Source organism: Anser brachyrhynchus (genome assembly GCF_964034855.1).
Source record: "Anser brachyrhynchus genome assembly, chromosome: 4".
Taxonomy (NCBI): domain Eukaryota; kingdom Metazoa; phylum Chordata; class Aves; order Anseriformes; family Anatidae; genus Anser; species Anser brachyrhynchus.
In genome coordinates this window covers 1,252,054-1,267,318 of record NC_137698.1, presented here as the reverse complement: position 1 = coordinate 1,267,318, position 15,265 = coordinate 1,252,054, and the positions used below count along the sequence as shown (strand labels likewise).

Below are 15,265 nucleotides of genomic sequence, written 5' to 3'. Positions count from 1 at the left end.
AATTTTGATTCCATACCAGAAATAACATATCATAGAAACCAGTGTTTTTATCTAAGGATATGAAATACCTGTTAGGCAATTTTAGTTAAAAATTATTAAGAAAAGGACATGGAGAACTATTCCTGTTTCTTGAGAGTTACTTAGAATCCAAAAACAAATCTATTCTATACATATATAGAACAGTTATATAATATGAAGCAATCAGTACATGAATTAGAATAGAGTTTGAAAACACTGAACAATTGTAATACTTTTAGACAAATTCTACACAGAAAGAGCTTGTCAAGGAAATGTTTACTGGGTACAATTTATTTTATATAACTGTGTTGTGCTAATGAGCACCTACCCACAGTACTGATATGTTGGTAATGATTCCAGATTTCATGAATTTTCCTCCAGAAAAGTTATTCCAGCACTTATCTTCCAAAACTTTATTTCATTTCAAGACACCAGTGAAGGAGGGTTGGAAGAATCTTGGTGTGAGAAGTTACCCTTCCTGAAAACCATTTCTAATGAAAAACCTTCCTTATTCAGGGGAATGAAAATTCCAAAAAAGGTGTTTGGAACAAGATGCCAAGTAAAATTGATGCTAAGCATTTCAAGGAGGCATTCACAACTCACAGTAGAAATAGTACACAATCTTGTGTACTTTGTTCTTGTTCCAGACCTGTTGTGGTAAAAGTGGTTCAGGGACAGTTTTTGCTTATGGTAATGAGAGCTGCTGTGTTCTGTCAAGTGTTCTTTTTTCCCCACTGGCTGCAAAATGGGATAAGATAACATTTAGAAAGCACTTACTCACTGAAGTGTTGCTTCATTCTCAAAAGTGATCTTACATTGCATTGACTTCAGAAGAGAAGTGGACTACTAAGAGTCAAAAATGCTTGAGCACTTTTGCAAATTTCAAACAAGACACCTGCTAGTTTTATGTATACACACTCTCAGTAATTTAAAAACTAAAGACTCAAAATGCCACAGTCTCACTGGAGTCCTGCCTGTCACTGTGCTGCTTCAGGTCTGCTTGGCAGTATAGGTTATTATCAAATGTGACTAAATGGAAAAAAACGAAGCATTAGGCCAAAACTTTACACACGGTTCTAAGATTACTTGCACCATATGCAGCAATACCAGCACACAGAGATGATAGGCCATATTATTAAATTAAAAAATAAAAAATAATAAAAAATAAAAAATAAAAAATAAAAAATAAAAGACTCCTTCCAGTCATGTCAACTTCAAAAAGTAAATGTGGCAAAGGGAGAGCATCTTCTGAAGATGTATGGTTAATGTATGGTTATGTTCTGTGGTTTGGACTGGAGAGAAAAGCGGTGTGTATGGGGTGGGGGGTGTCAGGGTTTTCTGTCCTACTCACCTTCTCTGACTCCTCCACAGCAGTGGAGGCCAGGCTAAAGCTTGCCTAATTAAAAATGGAATTAGGATTTTTAACTACTTTTTCTATGTCATGGGTGACATAGTTTGACTTCTTTGGTTGGAAACTGTGGGTTACTGATCAGGAACAAGGACAGCTGAATTACAGCAGATACCAGAATAAAATTTAAATAAAGTATTTCTCAGACCAACTAGGATAATAGCAAATACTATGTGCTTGTTATAGCAGCATAGTCAATCAACACAGCAGCCAGTCTTTATTTTCATTGTAGACAACAGTCTTCATTGTTAGTCTAATTCTAATAATTTGTATTCTACACAGAGTCGGGAATGTAAATGGCTTTAAATTTAAGCAGCATTCAATAGCCAATCCTGGTTGTTCTACCCAGCCCTGGCCTTTTGAACTGAGCAGTTTCACAGGGGAAATCTAGCTGAGGTATTAGATACCTTTTCACAGATAAAGTTTATTCTTTAATTAAACAATATCCCTAAAAGCACAAATCATGTTCTCAGTGCGGGGAGACTGCTGTAGACACATCAGAAAATAAATTGGGTCACTCCCATCTCCCTAGCAGCATGTCTAGCTGCCTTTATGCATCTTCCACTCAATTTCCTTATAAGCCCTGAAAATGCATATTCAGTGCAGTAATTTATCCTCAATGCTTCAGTGCAGAACAGCCTTAATTTGCCAATTAACACTTCACCACCCTCCAGCAGGGCCATCAGTTTCTTCACGACTGTTAAAGCAGCAGTGGGATTGTGCTTGCTTACTTCGGAGCTTGGTGCTGCCAAGGGGGTTACCTACAGGTGAAAGTCGTTTCCATTACAAAGTTCTCACTTCCAGAGCATGAGAGTTGAAATACCGTGGTATCAGCTCAAGTGGTGTTTCACAGTTGTTACAGTTACGTAGGCTGATGTTTCTCTCCTCTGATTTGTTTTTTTTTTTTAAACAAATGAAACAAAAAGGAGTAAGAAATGAATCTTTCAAGAACAGGTGTAGTATAGCTCCTAAAGTAGCAGTGACCAGAACTGGAAGGAAGAGGTAACTTGAAAACTCATGATTATACTTAAACCTTTTGTCTTATAATCAGGCACTTAATGACTCTCCTGCACATTAAACATGTTATCAGTCAAGCTGGGTAGAGCTTAAAGTTTGAAGTGTTTCACGTCCTGGCTGTAGAAAGCACAGTCTAGCATTTGGTCAGGCTGTAGCTGCAGCTCCTCAGTGTTGTAACCCTCTCTGATTTACTGTGCTGGTGTACCTTCAAAATAGTAAAAATGCACGTAATAAAGGTCTATCAATGTGCACAACTCTTTAAAGCAATTCTGTGATAATTCTAAGCAATTTTTTGTTACCATATCAAATAGCTTACTTCAATAGTCGAACTTGGAGAACAAGGGGAAGGCAATAAATATGTTATGTCCCTTTCAGCTTTTAAGGTGAAAATCTGCTCCAAATCATGCTTTGGATGTTGTATTTCAGTCAGTTTGGTTTCATAGAATTTGTCTGTAAGACACCAGGGCTGAAGTGTGATTCTTAGTAACAATATCTCTTTAAAATGAATTCATTTTCAATTTTCTCGTGATGCTTTTTTATTTTAAGGTAGGAAATCTATTAACTTGTTATCCAATAAGTCCTGCCAAACAATGTGCATTGAATTTTTATTATAAAGAAGAGCTATAATGTTCATAATTCTAAGCTTTATTGAGGGTAGACTTAATTCTTCTTTTGAGTTTTCTGATACCTGCTTTTGTTTTCCAGCAGAATGTGGGAAATGTTAGCTGTGAAGTCCTGATCAACTAATTGCTTTGGTCTTGCTAATTGCACTCACCCTGATCTACAAATGGAAGAGTCATTGGACTGTTTTCAGTGTTTCCTCTGGACAGGTATGAAATTAACATTGGTTCCAAGTTCTTTGTTAGCCTTTATACTCTGGCACTAGAAGCAGGGTTCATGCTTTTGGATATTGTAAAGCTAAAGTGATAGAAAAGGGGTTTTTGTGAAACTGTTGGGGATCAATTTCTAACAGTTCTTTGATGTTATGTAGTAGCTCAACCTGGAACAGAAATAAATTGCTAAAGCAGAGGCTTGATCAAAGTTAGAGGGATAGCTTAGGTTTACAAAGAAACCTGATAATATTTTTAAGTTAATATTATAAAATCTCAGCTACAGCTCAAGAATCCATTTAAAGTCAACATAAGTTTTGTTATTGACTGATTTGAATCAGGCACATACAGAAAATGCTGCTGGCTGGGGAAGGATCCCAGCTGTTAAGATTCCCTTAGAGTTAAACCTATGCAATCACTGCCAGTCTGGGGTGAGCCCCATCTGGGACCCTTAGGAGCTGTGAGGAAGTACTCATGCCATGCTGTTTTACAGAGAACCTGGAGACAAAAGAGGTCTGGTTGATCCTGTGGTTGTTAGATCCATGTTTACCTAAACTGAAAGCCCAAAACCATGTATGGAAACAGGGCAGGGTAAATGGGAAGTCTGTGGCTTTCTCATACGCAGCTAAAGTGCTTATGGGGAGAGTGCAATAATGGTTGGTGGTTTGTGTGCTCCTGGAGATGGACACGTAACCCAAGCCCTGTTATTTTAGTTGTGCTCAAAGGCATTCAGAAGAAAATAAATGGTTGGTTTGTTTTTGTTTTCTGTAATAAATGAATAAATTGAATGTTGCTACCTAATATACCAGGTGGTCACATTCACTGAAGAGGAAGATTTTTCCATTAAAATATTACGCGTAAGTGATGTATTATGTAAATATGAGAAGCCACTTTATTACTTCTTGCACTGTGGATTTCTTCTTAATCTCATCTATGATGGGTAAAAGACTGTAAGCAGATGAAAAGACCTCTGCCAGTTCTGTTAGACTATGAGGTTGGATTAGAGCCAATTGCGAGTTTTTTGCAAAACATAGTACTTTTTCATTGCAAGACAGCTACCTCAGATGTCAGCTGAAATACATTTCTGAGACAAATGCAAATCTGCCATTGTCCTCTGTGTCTGAGTGTTCATGCATACAGATGTTTGATTTCCAAATATCAAGTAGTTTTCAAAAATTAGTTTTGAAACTATTGCAAATGTGTGTACAGGAATTAGTTAGAACTTCTATGCAGTGGAATAAAAAATAATATTTAAAAATGAGCAGCACTTCTGTATTACAATTTCTTCTCTCCAGTTTTGGGCCATGTGTAAACTTAAGTAGATAATGCTTTACTTTAGGCTACTAGAATGTTATTAACTGATACTGTGAGAAACTTGCTGATCATCAGCTATCTGTCATAAGAGACTATAGGTTTACTCTTTAATAATTGTTGGTGTTCAGTGAGTTTGTAGTTTTTTTAAAAAACATTTATTCTTCATACGCGATTTTGAAATGAACGTTGCTTTTTTTGCAGTGTTATAAAGTAAGTCATTTTTCTTTGTAGCAATTAATGCTGCTTCTTTATGCTTATGGTTTCAAGACCCTAATGTAAATGAACTATTACAATGAACTTCACCACTTACCATGAAGTTTCACAGTAGTGCAGCTCTTGATCTGCATTTGAAACTATACTTTAAGGTCATTCACATGTGTGTTTTTTTTTTTAACTCTGCTTTGCCACCATTACTATGGCTTCACTTGATGATTAGGATTTTTACCTAGTTGGAAGTCAAAAGAACATTTCACAAACAGGATATCTTTATTTTATATGACAGTATTTTTCAGGCTTCTAAGTATAGCTAAAGTCTGAAACAAACCCCAGGCTTAGCAGCTTCAGCTGTGCTGAGAGAAAATTCATTCTTCCTGGAAGATTTTTGTTTGTTTTTATTTTCATCTCTAAACCAGCTGCTGTATTCCTGGAATTATTCCTTAGGAATTCAAATGTACCTCTTCTATCAGTGGCACTGCTGGAAGAAAAATCAGCCAAATGGGCAAGAACAGTGAAGCATAAGCCACAAGCATGCTGCTGAGCACAAGAGAGTAGGAGGAATAGGAATAAGCAATAGTAAAACTCTTAGTATCTTTCTGGCACCATCCATTACTTAACGTTTCTCTGATATTCTTCTACTGTAAATGAGCCTTCTGTAAAAAGTTTCTTCAGCATACAGAAATGGAAGTTTCAGTATAAGAAAATATATTGAATTATTTTGTGACATTTCTTATAAACCTCCTTTTAGAAAGATGTTTTTGTTCTTATTCTATTCGAGAGATTTTTCTTCTATATCTGCCGTGAATGACTTGAAAACCGTGAGAAAGAGAGGGAGGGCTGGTAACTTTGTTAAAGTCAGAAAAGTGACTATGGGATTGAAAAGGGCTGGTTAGGAGGGAGGAGGGGGTAGTGTCACTTCTTCCTTCAGGAAAAAGGTGTCGTATTTGCTCATACTCCCATTTCCCTATTTCCCTGTGTGGTGGTTTTACTTGGGTGGGTGGCTGAGCTCCACCACAACCATTCTCTCACTCCCCCTCCTGAAAGAGGAATGGGGAGAAAATACAACGAAAAGGACTCAAGGGTTGCGATAAGGATGAGGAGATCACACAGTAATTATCATGACGGGCAAAACAGACTCAGCATAGGGAGATAGTAAGATTTATTGCCTATTACTAACAAGCTAGAGAAGTGAGAAACAAAGGAAAGAAACCAAAAGCACCTTCCCCCCCATCCACCCTCTTCCACCTCCTCCCCGCAAGCGGTGTAGGGGAACAGGGGAATGGGGGTTATGGTCAGTCTATAGCGCTTCTTCTCCACTGCTCCTTCTCGGTCACTCCTGTCCCCTGTGCTGTGGGGTCCCTCCCACGGGATGCAGTCCTTGCCGAACTGATCCGGCGTGGGCTGCCCACAGGCAGCAGCTCTTCAAGAACTGCTCCAGATATGGGTCCGTACCACGGGGTCCATCCCTCTGGAGCAAACTGCTCCAACCTGGATCCCCCACGGGCAGCAGCTCCTGCCAGCTCACCTGCTCCTGCGTGGTCTCCTCTCCACGGGCTACAGGTCCGGCCCGGAATCTGCTCCGGCAGGGGTCTTCCACAGGCCGCAGCCTCCGTCGGTGCAGGTCCACCTGCTCCACCGTGCTCTCCTCCACAGTCTGCAGCGTGGAACCCTGCTCCACCGTGGTACTCCGTGGGCTGCAGGGGGACAGCCTGCTTCACCATGGTCCTCACCACAGGCCGCAGGGGACTTCTGCTCCGGCGCCTGGAGCACCTCTCCCCCTCCTTCTTCACTGACCTTGGTGCCTGCAAGGCTGTTCCTCACTCCTCTCACTCTCCCAGCTGCTGTGTGGTGCAGCATTTTTTTTTCCTTGTCTTAAATATGCTCTCACAGAGATGCAAACCAACATCACTTATTGGCTCAGCTCTGGTCAGCAGTGGGGCCCTTACCAAACATGACGCAGCTTCTAGATCCTTCTCACAGAAGCCACCCCTATGGCCCCCTGCTACCAAAACCTTGCCATGTAAGCCCACTACACCCTGGCAGGTAAAAGAACAGCAGTGGTGAAATTATGCTTACATGATCATCTCTGAATTCAAGCCTAAGCCAAACTGAAGTTATACCCATAGTCTTCTCTTTGTTTAGCTCTTTTTCTTCTCTGTTGGCATATATTCTTATTTTTTCTCATGAAGCAATTCACACTAAACTATTGAATACAAGACTTTACAATATGCTTGAGTAATTAAAGACATTGAAAATCATTTTACAGTAATCCAAAACGCAAGATTACATTTAAAGGCTCAAAGCTGATGTGCTTTGTTTGATTATGGTTTGGACTATTTAAAAGTTCTGCCTTCCTTTTAAAGGTTATTAGGAGGGGGTTTTGGCTACACCAATATTTATTGTTTATTCTTCTGATTGCTCTTCATTTTTCTGTACTTCATGCTAATTTAAAAAAATGTCAGTGGTCACTCAATAAAGAATGGTCACTCAAAAACGAATCATTTATTTTTGCTGGATAATCTTGATCTGTTCCAGAAGTAATGTTTCTTTTAGAATCAAATCTAACATGAGAAAAAAAAGTTTAAAAGATTCAATGAAATGTACAGGAGCTTGACTCTTGGTTTCCTTCAACAGATTTTTAAAACTAAATTCCATTGTAACTCAGCAATTGGATAAGTAAAGACATCACTTTTTTTATTAGAAAAGTGTGTACTTATTTTCTTTTCCTTTTTATTTTTTTTAATTATGAGTGACAAAAACTTATTTTAATAGAAGCTTGAAATTCTTTATATAGCCCCCTAATGACAAAAACATGATTGTTTTAGAGCAGTCGCATATTGTAAAACTTTTGAGGAAAAAGCAACAGGATTGTTAATGTTACATGGTATTATCACAACATGGGAAAATGAACGTACTTATATTTATATTTTGCTGAATTCTCAGTAGTTTACTGCAGTCGTATCATTAATCCTCAACATAAAGCGTAACTTACATGTGATGCACGAAATTGTCAATTTATTGGAATAAAATGCGCCCCACAAAGTTCAAACTGGTTGCGTTCCTGATCTGGCCTACAACATCTGCTATTGACCAAATGGATTCAGGTCTAGATTCAGATCTAGTATAACCTGACATAGTCCGGATACAAATCTGTCGTTATATTGTTTCCTTTAAGTTTATTCATTGCAGGAGAAAACATATCTATCGTTAGTGTATGTTTGTATGTACCAATATCTTTTTGCTGCTTTGATCTATATTGAAGACACACAAGAAAAGTTTGATTTTTCAGGAGTGCCAGGGTCTTCATTGTTCTTCATAGAATTTTCAGTAAGCTGAAGATGTCTTGTTAAACCTGACAATTTTTTCCAGTTGTTTAAACCAGAAGATTACAGCCTTTAATAACGACAATATAGTTCATTTTTGTAATTACTACACCTATTTTTATCTTCCTTCATCTGTGATGTTACCTAAAGGTAACTCAAAACAGATAACCAGTAATTTTAATCAGAACATAGTTTTCAACCATACAAAGCAGTAATTTGGATAAGAATCCTTTCTATCTCCCCTTTCTTGTTCCTGTGCTTGTTTGTTTTTTTTTTAAATAAATTAAATTTAAAGAAAAAAAAAAGTTTGACCTGTATATAGAACATCTGAGTAATTTTTTTCTCCCCAAAAGTTCCTTCCAGCCAACCGAATATGAATATCAAGTACAACCTGAAAATGATCACAGTGCAAAGGTAGTTCTTGTCTCCAAAAGTATCCTGTAGCAGATGCCTACTGCAGAGTTAAGAAAGGGCAGACATGTATGATAATTCCTCTGATATCCTTTCCTTTTATTTCCATCTATTCTTATGTTAGAAGATTTCCTGAGTTAGAAGTTTTTCCTGTCTACTTAGTAACCCATAACTTTTCCAAGTACTTGACAAGTCTCCCTTGTTGGCATCAAGGACTACAGATATGCTACCTGTGCTTTGAGAATTCTCTCTGCTACTAAAAGCACTGAAAACTAAGAAGTGTCACAAAACAGCAGCAAATTACTTGATGCCTGGAAGGTTGGCATCAGAGTAGACTTTTTCATTTCATTGAATAAGCTGATTCAACAGACATGTATGGTAGTAAGAGTACTTTAAAACCCATGAAGGATACCAGGCAGCTAACTTTTTTTTCATGCATCCAGATGCTCAGGCAATCAAGTTGGGTGCTTGGGTTGCTTTTCTCCCTTTATGACGTGTCCTGCTTTCAGGCTTCCAATTCATAGTTTTCTACAGAAATGATTCTTTTTCCTGATTTCAAATCTCCAGTGTTTAAATGTTTCAATAGCATTCCTTTCCCACACTCTTTCCCCACATCTGGAATGGAAATTCTGGTCATTGTGTTGTTTACATTAATTTTTCAGAGAAAGGAAGTGACATTTATAGAAGAATGACTGAACTGCTGTTAAAAACACAATTGTTCTTTGTTTATATATAGTAGAGACTTTTTCTTTTAATTGGATAGCTTTCATTATGAAATTAAAAACTGTGGTCTTCAAATGTCAGACTGCAAAGGTAAAAGTAACATTAAGCTAAAAACTCAAAGGGTGAAATCTTTTTCAGAAAGTGTATGTGCATTTTCAAACAGATTGAAACAGACGTTTCCATAACTGTAATTTATGCAATTCTGAATCAGAATTTAGATTAACTCTTTGAAGTGTCTGCTACAAAGAGCTGTGATGTTAAAAACTCCAGTTCTTATTCTGTGCTCTTGCACATCAGACAAGACTTTTGATTGTAATGGGGTTTTCCTGTAAGATATAAGAAAAAAGTGAGTTGTAAAGATTTATGTGCTGTGTCACAGATTTCTTAGAGATTGCTGGTTTTGTAAGATTGGTTCTTCTATGAAAGCATTTTTCTTCTACTCTCCATCAAAGTTGAATTTCTGGCTATAAAAATAAGGCTTTTCCCAACTGTGGTGGTGGTGGTTGTTTTTTTGTTTTGTTTTTTTAGGTGTCAATCACACTTTGGAGGTGTTATTCTTTTTAATATTACCTAGCTTTATGATGCTTCAGAATTATGATGTATGTTACTAGAGAATGAGAGAAACATACTAGAGAAAGAAAGGAAAAGGGGATTAATTTAGAACAGTGAGAGCTGTCCAAGATAAAACATTTGATTCTTTTGTTCCTGAAAGTCATGTCCTTATTTTATAAGGATCCTCTTAGAAACAGGAAAATATATTTGGCTGAATCACCTTGCTACAAAACTTTAAAATATAGAGGTTTTTCCTGAAATACTGAGATTAAAATGAAAATACTCTACCATCTCCCTTATACTTCCCTATTTTTGTTATTCACATGAGAAGTGTGTGCTGGAGAACAGTACTTGAGGCAGTGGCAGCAAATAACCTGATAGACCACCTCCTTGTGAGGCTGCAGGGAGTTCTTCAGGAAGCTGCTCAGATGCTCATCTATCCTTGCCCTAAACAGGTAGGGAGACTCCAATAAGTTTTTCTCCTCTTGAAGGAAGGTATGAAAAGTCCTCCTGTGTCTTCTGCTTTCTACAAGGCCAGGTCTCTGTGAAGCAATATTCAGCCAGACTAGATGACTGTTTCTGGCAGAAGCAGCGTTTTGCTCTTGGTTTTCCTCTATTTGTGATCGCTCAGCCCAAAAGTAAAGCCTGCGGGCCTATGACTGCAGGGTGGTACAGGAAGAATAATGAGACTTAGTATTACAGAGAGAATTTTCATGGATGGAGGCAGACAGAAACACAAAAATGTTTCCTTGAAACATTTTTTCCTTGAAACATTTTTGCAGCTCCAAAATATGTGGCAAAAGAAGTGTAGGAATAGCTTCTGATAGTCAGCTCAACTCCTCCTGGGAATGGGAGCTCCCCTCCACATTTGGTCTGTGACCATCTCAAGTCTGACTTAGCCAAAACAAAAAGCAGGGTCTTGATCCAAAGCCACTTACTAGGTCCAAGTTGAGCTTTGAGGTAAACCTCCAAAAGCACTTTAAATTGACTCTGCTCTTTAAGACGTATAAAGCTCAGCCTAAATGGCAGCCCATTTAGCTGCTCTTTAGTGCTGTGCATTCTACAGCAGGGAACTTATCAGCTCTTGGTGCCATCTATTATGAACCCTTTTCGTGCGTGCGCTTACTTGTGAGTGAAAACAAAAACTAGCAGCCTTTATCTGGCACTGTTTTGAATTTGAGAACTTTGGAATAGATGATATTTATGAGTATTTATTATATTATTTTTCTTATACTGAGCACTTTCCACAAACAATATTCATTACAATATTTTTTAATTTCCAGTGCAAAATGCTGTAAGCCATTCTATGTTATTTATTAGTTAATCACAAACTGCATATATATGCAATAAAATATTAATCTGTGTTTCCATATTGAAGTATTTCATTTGAATTTATAAGAAATCTCTGCACAAGGAAGCTTAGGAATGTATAATAGTTTCACAGTTCTAAAGTTACTTTTTCATACATGTAGAAGTTGCTGGTCTTTATTATGATATAATGATCCTCAGAAGTTTGTTTTAGAAAGCAGAACAATGATATAACAATTATATGACAAAGTCTGTGAATATCAGTATTTGTTCATTGTTGTGACACAGGAAAAACTCATGTAATCATCTGAATGGGCTCTTTTAGGTGTATAAGTATTGTTTAAGAAGACCAAGTGTTAAACAGCGCTGAATGGTGTATTCTGAGTATCATGGCACAATCTACATTTGAAACACACAGCACTTAAGGAGTGATATGTTTTAATCTGATGTGAATTGCCAGAAGCTTTATTTTATTGCATTAGAAGATATCCAAATAGGAAAATGAAGCAGCTTTGCAATTGTGCAGTGGTATTTGCTGTTGGAGAAATGGGAATTAAGCAGAACAAAAAGTTTTAATTGCACATTTCACCCTAAGATCCAGTACTGGCTTGCTTCAATTCTGAAACATGTTTCTAGGCAGTATTATCCCTTAAATTTATATACCGGAAGAAATAATTGCTAGAAAAATACCTTTTTAAGCATTTAAAGAAATTACAGTATAAAATTTTATCTCCCTACTCTGCCAATATATTTGCTATACTGTAAGTCTTGTAATAACCTTCTAAAGACAGTTTGCATACCTGAAAAAAGATGACATCTAGCTAATGAGGAATTGAGACACAGCTCAGTGACATTCAAGATTGCAGGCTTTTAACTGCTTGAGAATTATACCTTTAGTATGCAAATACATCTCCTAGGGAAGTTCTGATTAAAGGCAAATTAAATAAATGTATCTGCCATTTAAAGTCAAACTGTAAAATTATATGGTAATTAGTATGCTGTGTCTGTCTATCAGGAATGATATTTCTTATTGAAGTTATAAATTGATGAAAGAGTAGTTTTTTCTGTAAGGATGAACTACCACTGGACTATCCTTCCTGTCACATCAATAGCCCAGTAAATCTCTGGCCACTTCCAAACAGATTTATTTTTTTCAGCTATTTCTACTCTTGAACAGTATCCAGTTCGTGGCTGTAGGAGACATGTTGTTACCTGAGTCTGAGAGCAGATTTTCTAGAAGGAGGCAATTTTCAAACTGTCACTTTCTCCTTCTGTCTCTTGCCTTTCATTCCCACTAAACTTACCGTTCATTTTCTTGTTATTTTTATCCTCCAGACAAAAGCATTTCTTCTCTTATCCAATGTAGTAGGCAAAGGAGGATTTCTGTGTGTTTAATACAGGGACTGCGATACAGCCATTCATTTTTGGAAATCAGTGTGCAACTTTGACATAATCTGAAAAGGTCCAATTGGATAATCAGAATGTAGCTTTGAAAAAGAGTTTATCTTAACAGCCAGACTGTGTTCTCAATTATATACTCTGCATAATAGAAAGATGGCCCAACACTGGAGTTGTTTGTTTAGCTCTTGTCTACTTCTTCCTTTCAATATTTTGTATAGTATTTGCAGCTTTTAAAACCTGTCGGGTAAGAATATTGTAGGTTGAGTTATTTCCATTTGTCACTGGATGAGGTTAGCAGAGTGTGAAAGGGAAAAAAAATTAGTTTCTGGAATAGGAGTTTTAGGAAAGTGTTTCTAATCTCTTCAAATTGATGATTACTGTTTTTATATTGCAGATGGGGAGGGGTTAGCTCTAGGCAGGGCAGGAAAGAGAAACTATAAAATAAGCTTTGTGAAACTGCTGAAGAAGGCTCTTAAGAGGGGAAAAAATGTAAGGACTGTTTGTCTAAGTGCTTCTTTAAAGCTGTCTATAGTTGGATTCTTTCTCCAATTTGCAAAAGTGTTGGGCACATTTAGGACCATTTCTATGCGTCAGGTGCACATGGTTACACCTAATCATAGTAATCTGGTTCTCAAACACAAATGAACATGAAAGTTAACTCCATTTCACCTTCCCACCCTCAAAAATATTGTGATCTATTATGTTTCTTGCTGAACACTTTCAACTACATGCTCCATGTACAACTTGCACCAGTTTAGTTGGATGTCTGATGGAGGGAATGCATCTTACCTAGGTGTTTTTGAAATATTTCTCTCTTCTGCTCAATTTATAAATTACTCTTTTGCTGATTTTAAGGAAATGACTTAAACTAAAATTTGAAGGAAGGAAAGGAAGTTGTGATGAAAATTTACTTTGTAAACTCATTGGGCAAATAATTCTCTTTGCTCTGTATACTGCTCATACATAGTGTAGTCTGAGTTTATAATATATCAGTATTTTCTAACTACTTAATTTTATGCAGTACAGTCTTTCTGTAGGCATGTTCTAATCTGTACGGGGAATGCTAACACTGGTATATGTTTCTGTAACTAATACCTTCTCTATCTAGTAAAATTTCACCTGTCTCTGTAACTCTTCTCAGCAATGCTTGTGTCTGATTGTCTACAACGTTCCTTTGACTGCAGCAGTGGTTTGATACTGAATGTAAGTTTGTAGTGGTGCCTGCTATAGAGACAAAGAAAAATGCATCTGGTATGATGAATGATAAACAGTAGATAAAGAAACTGGAGCTTCACCCTTCATAATATGTTGGCAGTATTTTTGTAATTATCCTGCTTGGACTCTGGGTACCAAAGCCAGGATAAAGGAAATACTTTGAGAGATTGTTGGAAAAATATTAGTGGTAAAAGTGAGTGGAACTGTCCTACTCGACGACCCTGTTTGTAGCCTGACTGACGAAGATAACAAAAACTGCGTGGTATACTATGTAAAAATCACCTTTAATTTCCTGCTCAAAGAGCTTCACATCCAGGATATGGTTCCTGCAAAGCTTGAATTCTGTTCATCTCCTATGCGGCAAAAATGAACCAGGTCAGATCCCCTAATTAAGCAATTATTTTGGTGAGCAGATGAAAGAGGAAAATCAAGTTTATAAAGAAACACTTGTTTAGAAAGAGGTAGGACTTGGAAGAAAGTAAAGGCAAGTAATTGGAGGAAGATGCTGGAATTCTTGAAGAGTGAAGTGGATTAGACAATATGCACAGATGATTTAATAATCTTTAAGTACAGATGTCAGGGGTCTCAGAATAGCTGGAATAAAAGTTCTGCCCAATGTTCATAAACTTTAAATTATTTAAGATGGTTGTACAGACTTTAATATGGTAGATATTAGGTCAAAGATGGAGTATAGTGCTTCAGGTAATATAACTATTTTAGCTAGAATTAATGGCTTAACTAAATAGGCTGAAAGAGCAGTAGCAAATATCCTAGTAGTAATTACTATAGTCTGAACACTTCTAGTTGTTTTTTTGAATCAGTGAATGTGATACTGAGAGAAATGTCATCAAAGGATCTATAGATTAAATTGGACTACATTTCTGTATTTAAAATTAAATTAAAATTAAAAAAAAAACAAACAGTCTTTTCAATTTTCAGATAATATCTGAAGAACTGCTAGACCTAATAGTTAAGAAAATGTGATGGTCCATTGACATGCTACTCGCTATTAATACAGATAAGGTTTATTGATTCAGAGACTTGTTACAGACCTATTTGCTCATCTGAAAATGGTGCGGTAATGTTTGATTAAATATTATTGCTACATCTCTGAAAGAAATGGCACTCAGTGCTGGCTACCCTTTCATTTCTGTAATTCAAAACAACAATTGCTGACTGCTTAATTAGACATTTGACCCATCATCCTCTAGAGAAAGCAATGAAAAGAGTTGAAGTGCATGCAGATTTTTTTAACCATATGACTTCTAGAAATAAAATCTCAAGATTCAAGACATCTTAAGCAGTGACAAAGTGTAAACAGATGAAAGTTGCATGGAGTTGCAATATGTCAGTGTGTAAGCAAAAGAATGACAAGTACATATTTACCACATGAATTTTTCTCCCCAATAATGACAGTATAGGTTGTAACATCATAACCATAGACTTTATAATTACTAGATGTTGCTTCTAGATATGTTTTAGTTTTGTCCTTACAAGACAAATATTATAATAAATTCTGAGGCATTGGA

General features: G+C 36.8%; 1 protein-coding gene across 12 annotated transcripts in view; it reads left to right on the top strand.

Annotated features, from left to right (window-relative positions):
- Positions 1-2,296: 2,296 nt before the first annotated feature.
- LOC308193935 (bifunctional heparan sulfate N-deacetylase/N-sulfotransferase 3) overlaps positions 2,297-15,265 on the top strand; it is a 389,183-nt gene continuing 376,214 nt past the window's right edge. For 11 of the 12 annotated variants that reach the window (XR_013950072.1, XR_013950073.1, XR_013950074.1 and 8 more), the window contains exons 1-2: positions 2,297-2,428; positions 3,149-3,273. The gene's annotated coding sequence lies outside the window, so the exon portion shown is untranslated. The remainder of the gene's footprint in view (positions 2,429-3,148; positions 3,274-15,265) is intronic. The other variant, XR_013950081.1, reaches the window with a different exon arrangement.